At 36.3% G+C, this 8,564-nt stretch overlaps 1 long non-coding RNA gene across 1 annotated transcript; it reads right to left on the bottom strand.

The window, feature by feature from the left end:
* Nucleotides 1-1,622: 1,622 nt before the first annotated feature.
* Nucleotides 1,623-2,599, bottom strand: LOC125224617. The gene is made up of 2 exons (XR_007176893.1): nt 2,272-2,599; nt 1,623-1,861 (listed from the first exon to the last, which is right to left on the bottom strand). It is a non-coding gene; the product is annotated as an uncharacterized LOC125224617 (long non-coding RNA).
* Nucleotides 2,600-8,564: the final 5,965 nt, after the last annotated feature.

The following is an 8,564-nucleotide window of genomic DNA, read 5'->3' as shown; positions in this document are numbered from 1 at the left end:
ACATTACTTTGGTCGACTTTGATTTACTTAGCATAATTTTATGAACCATAATAATCGTATAGCATATTATTACAAGAGTTGCTTTTGTAGTATGCTATACGATTATTAGGGTTAATTTTGCAATTATGATACGCCATCAAAAAGGAAATACTGTCCCAGAGCCATCGTTAGGTACGACGACGAGCTAAGCGAGGAGGAGTGTTAGGTATCTTGCATCCCTAACACATCCGACTCTCTATGAAAAAGCAAATTACAAGTTTATGCCGCCTAAAAATTATGCACAAATATTATCTGCGAAAGTAGTATTAGACTAGAAGACTATTATTATGCTCATCAACATTATGACAACATACGATTCGTTGTTATAAAAATCTGCGAAATGATTGATGTCATAGCATACCTATTCTGCGTAAGGTGTTTCTTCCAAACGTGACTTCTGCCAAGAACGAATCAAATATATGCGAAAAAAGTGTCTGCAACACAATAGTGAACCTATTAATTACTAAAATCAAGCGCAAAAGTTAGAAGACTTAACAAGGGTAAACCGAAATAATTATGTATATCCATTACCGCCGTTTATCACTAGTAAATAGAACACATATAGCGCCGAGCCTCCTCGTTAATATCAAAAGGCGGCCAAAATTAACGACATCGCGCCTTAGGGCTAGCGCGGTGAAATTAACCTGAGCGACTCCAGCGCCTATCACGGAAATGTGGGGCAACCATGAGTTTTTTTTTATATTTAACTTGATATCGTAAACGAATGGAAAATGATTTACACTACTTACTAGAAATAATGCTATCGAGTAAAACAATAGAAAATGTTAGAGTAAAAACACCAGGATACCACTATTAATTATACAGTTTATTAAACGGAATCTCAAAAATACAAGTTCGATGACAAGCTATCTTCAAGTGACGCTCTGAGTCCGTCTGCCGCCATTTTTGACAGCGATGCTAGTGAAGGGGACGTTCGACTAGTGATGTCCTTATACTCGACCATTCTGACCTTGACCTTTCGTCCCGAAAGTCTCTGCTATCCATGCTGCTACTGATGACTGCCGCAGTCAACGCAGCCGAAGCAGGCTGCGCCTCCAACTGGTGGCGGTAGACTTCATCTGTTCATTTGTTCTTTTCTTTTCTGCGGAGTGAACAAGAACTTTGTATACTCCAGCTATACACTCAGGCCCTGGTCCTTTGAAGTGATTAACTCGAGTACCGTTGGAAACGGCCGGTGTAGTTTAAGACTAACTTACACCAAGATATGTAATTGGTCTCATTTTATAGTCGAATCATAGTAATGACATAACTAAACTCAAGATTGCATGACCAGACTAGCCTAGTACAAGTAAGTCAGGTCATTATTTAACAACTCCACAGCCAGTAAGGCTTTAAAACTATTAAGGTGCGATGGTACGAAAAGTACATGTTTTACCGCCATGATCGATACTATATATTAGTCAAATTAATTATGTAAAATAGATGACATCTAGCGGCGGGCAGGTAATTACTGGTGTACAAAACACCATCTAATATTTGCTTGTAAATAACTTCACCCATCAATACATTTCATTTATTTTCAGGTAAGTATTATGCCATTTATGCCTTAAGTTAAGACTTACGTGAGCGGTGCATTCCAAACTAACCAACCGCTCAATATAATAATGATGATTGGCGTCGTTTAAATAGCAAATACATGGAACAAACTCACAGTTGGCTCCGTCACTGTAGGCTGTGAAGCTCCCCGCACGCACAACAACGCGTACATCAAACTCGTGAGAGGTGAACATGACACACTCCATGCGTGAGCATAGCCGCCTTCTAACACAGCAAGCAGCAAGAAAGCTCTTATTAAAAAGCTCTGTAACATACATGGGAAATACTAAGTTCCTTAAAGTAACGAGAACGTGATAATTTTTCCTTGGAACTAAGCCAGTAGGTGATAGAATCAGTACAACACAACTGTCGTTCAAGTAACATGATAAGGTTACGAGAAATTAATGTACAATTGGCATAGTCGATGCTCTCAATTACAGATCCGGCTTACATAGCCGTAAAATAATTTAGTAATAAACAATGACAATGAAGATATTAGAAAATATTGTCATGTAATCTTTTTTTATGAAAATATATTAAGCAGAATACATGGCTGCTCCTTGGCAGGACCTTTAACAACTGCTAATTATTTATCTATCAACATGATAAAATTAATAAAAGGTAATAATCAATGTGTACTAGCCACCAATTTTGCTATAAGATAACAAACATTACCATATCAAAGCTTCATACGCAAGCCACGGTGATACGGCTGCTTTCGAGGCTGGCGGCGCAACGACCGCAGACGTTGGCCCTTCATGACAAGGTTGTCGCGCAGCCTGTAGCATGCACTCTATTGGAAACCGTAATTCCACCAGCAACCTCTGGAAAGTATTAGTGCAAGCAACCCTTTCAAGGTAACCTTGAGATCACTACTCTTTAAGGTCATAAAACATGCTTTTGACAAACAAGGTCTCAAGCTAACCTCTTAAAGATATACTATATAACACATGATGGTCCGTCTCCAAAGACCTGCATCACAAATACCAGAAACAGAACTAGCCTCTTAGGGATAGTCTACAGAACACATGATGGTCCGTCTCCAAAGACCTGCATCACAAATACCAGAAACAGAACTAGCCTCTTAAGGATAGTCTATAGAACACATGATGGTCCGTCTCCAAAGACCTGCATCACAAATACCAGAAACAGAACTAGCCTCTTAAGGATAGTCTATAGAACACATGATGGCCCGTCTCCAAAGACCTGCATCACAAATACCAGAAACAGAACTAGCCTCTTAAGGATAGTCTATAGAACACATGATGGCCCGTCTCCAAAGACCTGCATCACAAATACCAGAAACAGAACTAGCCTCTTAAGGATAGTCTATAGAACACATGATGGTCCGTCTCCAAAGACCTGCATCACAAATACCAGAAACAGAACTAACCTCTTAAGGATAGTCTATAGAACACATGATGGCCCGTCTCCAAAGACCTGCATCACAAATACCAGAAATAGAACTAACCTCACAAGGATAGTCTATATAACACATGATGGTCCGTCTCCAAAGACCTGCATCACAATAATAGGTCTTATGCACATGGTCCGCCTCCTTAGGCCTGCATTGCATAAACAGAACTACTTAAGAAACAATAATCAAAGTGCTAAATGTATAGCAGACATTAAAGTAATCATTATAATTATGACTCACACTTTAAGTGACGGAAATCACTTCATTTGTGGATATCACATTAATTACACTACCATGGATACCACAAGATTCAGGTACAATGTGCTTATCAGGAAACCCTGTGAACAGAATATATTATTAACATCATGTAAAGGCAACACAACTCGGTTCTTAATCCGGCGTGTATATATGCAATGGAAACTCAGTTCTTAATCTGAAAGTAATAAGACAAGCACAACTCGGTTCTTAATCTGAGACTAATAAGACAAAACACAACTCGGTTCTTAATCCGGCGTGCATATATGTAATGACAACTCAGTTCTTAATCTGAGACTAATAAGACAAAACACAACTCGGTTCTCAATCCGGCGTGCATATATGTAATGACAACTCAGTTCTTAATCTGAGACTAATAAGACAAAACACAACTCGGTTCTCAATCCGGTGTGCATATATGTAATGACAACTCAGTTCTTAATCTGAGACCAATAAGACAAAACACAACTCGGTTCTTAATCCGGCGTGCATATATGTAATGACAACTCAGTTCTTAATCTGAGACTAATAAGACAAAACACAACTCGGTTCTTAATCCGGCGTGCATATATGTAATGACAACTCAGTTCTTAATCTGAGACTAATAAGACAAAACACAACTCGGTTCTCAATCCGGCGTGCATATATGTAATGACAACTCAGTTCTTAATCTGAGACTAATAAGACAAAACACAACTCGGTTCTCAATCCGGCGTGCATATATGTAATGACAACTCAGTTCTTAATCTGAGACTAATAAGACAAAACACAACTCGGTTCTCAATCCGGCGTGCATATATGTAATGACAACTCAGTTCTTAATCTGAGACTAATAAGACAAAACACAACTCGGTTCTTAATCCGGCGTGCATATATGTAATGACAACTCAGTTCTTAATCTGAGACTAATAAGAGACAAAACACAACTCGGTTCTCAATCCGGCGTGCATATATGTAATGACAACTCAGTTCTTAATCTGAGACTAATAAGACAAAACACAACTCGGTTCTCAATCCGGCGTGCAACTTGTCTTATTTTTCCCGTGCCCCTAAGGTAACACGCTTACTATATATACCATTATTGAAACACATTCCAGTCAAGCAAGAATAATCATATGGCACTTGGCTTGACTTATCGAGGTTTCACTACATTCAAATAATGTAATATTTTATCTATCATTGTTCACTTACCAAATGGTTCTTGACAAAGGTATTTATATATCATCATCAGGCATGGTGCATAAGCTTAATAATTAAACCATCAAGCTTGCCAGACACACTAGAGAGGTGCTCCAGCTGTAGGTATATGTGCAATTTAAAGCACAACATTATCCATATAGCTGCCACCTGCACAACTACATAATTTTGTTAGTTGTGTTAATACTATGCATATGCAAGAATACTTAGTACAGGTGATTGAGTTTTTATAACAAAATATCATTATTTTTGATTCTTGCAAAAGTCACAAAACATGTAAAATATATATATTCTTGTGAAATCAAGAAGCAATAGAAGTGTACAGTTATTTTTTTAGAAGTGTATATTTCAAGGAACAGAACATATTAAAAGTAGACAATACTTGTCAACTTCAAACGTTACCTGTTTGTCATGCTTCGGTTCAGAAACATTCCTTCGCAGTGAAGGGTTAAAATTATTAGAAGCTCCAATTAAGTTATTTACCTCAGATTATTGCACATCTGTTAAAAACTTAACTGATTGGCATGTTTCAAGCCCAATTCCAAATCAAACTGATTTGTTGTAACAGACAAGTATAGCATGTAGACCGTTAAAGTCCATCAGGTCTATAAATATCAAAATCTCTTACCATTAGCTATGACAAATTTTACCAGTGTCATAAATAGTTCAATAGATATCCAGTTTGGTGTTTCCAGCTTTTAGCAAGATTTAACCTCAGGAACTTCTGGAATCATGCCTTATCAATGCAAGTATTTTCAACTTATGGTCAATATTCACCAGGTTACCGGCAGGCAACTACTGTAATCAATAAATTAATCTGGAAAGGAATGTAATTAAGGAACAAATTATATCACTGATAATGCATTAAATGGACACTGGACTATGTCATGATAATAAATGTTCCAAATGTCTGTCTAGGTAATATATTTGTCTTTGGTTCAATTTAGAACATGATTACATTGATTACATTTCTTGTCAAAAATGTTTGCAATGCTAAACCAGCATTATTATAAACAAAACAGCATCAACAATACACTATACTTCAGTGCTATGCCCTTAATTTTAACACACATTATGGTTTTAACAAGATGCATAATTAACCTCATCAAAATATTATTATTATTTTATCAACATTTTTGATGAATTTGTGCCATGTAATATAGCAACATGTTTCCTCATTTAGAAAAATGCAAGATCATACAGAGTTTATATGCATAAGAATGTCACTAAGACAGATTTCAAAATACAGTCCCCGGAGAAGTGTTAGTGAACTTATAACAAAACACAAACAAGACAAGACAGTTGTCAAAGTTTTCTTATGCTTATTTACTCATCCCTTTATACCAACCTGTAGTGAATTTAAAATGTATTTACTGTCAGTATACTTACATAAGCCAGATGCAATGGTACAATATTATTGAGTAGGATAAATACCTTATTCCATGTCATTCCGGACAAACTTATATTTAATATGACAAATAGGGCAAGATAATGATCATCTCTCTTTGTAGATCATTAAACCCATAAAGTCACCTGTTATAAGGAATCATTTAGGTGTAATTTAGATCTAAGTACTTGTATCTTATACTCTGTTTCACTGTGACACTGTGACAATTGTCAATATATCACAAGTAGGTTCAATATGTATTATGTATTCTGAAACATATCTGGAAGCACAAAAACACAACACACAAGTGAGCTAATGATTATTCATTACTGCAGCCCCTCTATATATACTGGTAATACTCTTTGCCCGGAGCATTATGTGAATGACAACTTGGATGTGGTTAGCATCTCACCGTCCATGACTTACTGTGGTACTTATTGTGATACATTTTGTGAGTATATAAAAGTATTAGTATCTTCAACATGTACATAACTAAGTTGATCTGAAAGAAAGAAACACAACACAGGCTACTATAGTGGATGTTGATAATTTCAGCCCCAGAGCACTGTGTTTGGATCACTTTTACTTCCGATTTCACACTCATTATGATAAATTATTACTCCAAAGTGTGAATATCTCGTAAACTGCAATGAATCTGAAAGACAACACAAGACACGCCAGCACACTAGGCATGTTCTATCTCTTTGTTGGCACAATTACGGACAGGTATTTGATCATAGCCTTTGCCTTTTACACTTTTAACTGTAGTATATGGTGCTAGTGTCTTTACTCGTCGAATCAGATCGACTGGTGTTAATTAAATACTGTTGGATGACAATGAATGGTTACGAGCGCGGCGCGAGAATGATGACATTGTCAATTTCGGACAAATTTCATAGTACGGGCGTATATGGGTACTTAATATCGCGCTTCTGAAACTGTTAGAGTAAAAACACCAGGATACCACTATTAATTATACAGTTTATTAAACGGAATCTCAAAAATACAAGTTCGATGACAAGCTATCTTCAAGTGACGCTCTGAGTCCGTCTGCCGCCATTTTTGACAGCGATGCTAGTGAAGGGGACGTTCGACTAGTGATGTCCTTATACCGATAGCAGAACCCTCGGCAATTTGAGGATTCGGCCCTGTCGACTGTCATTTTGAAGGCCAAAAACATTATTATTTGTTTATTTAAAATGTTCTTATTGTAACTAATCATTTTTTTTATATTAAAATGATTGTATGTTCTTCTTTAATACTAACGTAATTTTGTTTCCAATCTATATTCTCTTTTTTCGTGATAATCTGTAAAAATCTTGAACATGACCCAAAACAGCACCTAGATTTTTTTGGATACCATACCGTTTGAAAATGTATCTATACGAACTTTTTTATTGCTGTGTATGATTATTTTTGATATTCATGTCAGAAATGAACTCACGACATGTCAAATATTCATGAAAACATGCTCTTATTTTACTGAAAATTTTCATCCCCCACCTTGTGTCAATTATTTACATATCAAAGAAAAACAAATGAAAGTAGTAAAAATTTGAATTATGCAATTTCACTTTAATGAGTACTGCTACATGGACAAGTTAAGAAAAATTAAATCAAGATACAGGAACATATCCATTCTCATTACTTTTTGAACGTCCCTCGTATGGTGGTGACACAGACATTTTCACTCGAATGAGCTAAAATAATTCCTTTTCCAATTAACTTCACAGTTTTGTGTTGGATTATGTCGGGTTTTAGGACTCCGCACCTTGGTCCTCCTTCAAACACGAATTCAGGTACCTACCCAATGTCATACTCGCTTACGCTTCTAAGCATTTCATAGCTGATGACCCTATCTCGTTCTTCTGCAGTGACGTGACAGAGCCAGAATGCGCTTCAATCGCTACGTAGCGCCATCGATTAATCCATACTCGTACTTAATATTATAAATGGGAAAGTGTGTGTGTCTGTTTGTTTGTCCGTCTTTCACGGCCAAACGGAGCGACGAATTGACGTGATTTTTTGAGTGGAGACATTTGAAGGGATGGAGAGTGTCATAGGCTATTTTTTGTCTCTTTCTAACGCGAGCGAAGCCGCGGGCAAAAGCTAGTACATCATAAAAGTGTTAATGTCTCTGAATTAAAAAAAAATATATAGTTGTGTTTACTTACATTGGTAAACAAAAATGAATTACACATTTTTCACAAACCAAAACCAGTATTTAAATAGGTTTTAGCATCAGTTTATATTTTATGAAAATATTTTAAAAGCATGAAATAAATCGCCAATTAAGCAGTGAGTACATTCAAACAAATACTAACATTTATATATTACACGTTCGCTAACTTTATATTAAGTAAACTATTTCAACGCATTGATATTTATTTTACGTAACATGTAGTCATAGAATCTGAATAAAGCAAATAAAGCTTTGGCCAAAAATATTGAGCACCCTTATTCATAACAATTGTAAATACGTAAGTAATAAACGTTATATTTACTAAAATAAGGACTTAAGTAAGAAAATGTAACAAAACTTTATTGAAGTTATCTCTAAGTAGAATTTAAGTTACAGGACGCGTCCAAACGTTTGCCTACTCTCCGATAACGTTGACAAATTTCAGGGTATAACAAAAAAAAAGGTTACGCTTCGAGTAAGCGTATCGTCCCTCCTTGTCACTAGATTCGCGTAGTGGCGCTACAGAGCTA

This window comes from Leguminivora glycinivorella, chromosome 3, assembly GCF_023078275.1.
Source record: "Leguminivora glycinivorella isolate SPB_JAAS2020 chromosome 3, LegGlyc_1.1, whole genome shotgun sequence".
Classification (NCBI taxonomy): Eukaryota; Metazoa; Arthropoda; class Insecta; order Lepidoptera; family Tortricidae; genus Leguminivora; species Leguminivora glycinivorella.
Note: the sequence above shows the minus strand (reverse complement) of the source record. Positions and strands in the feature narration are given on the sequence as shown.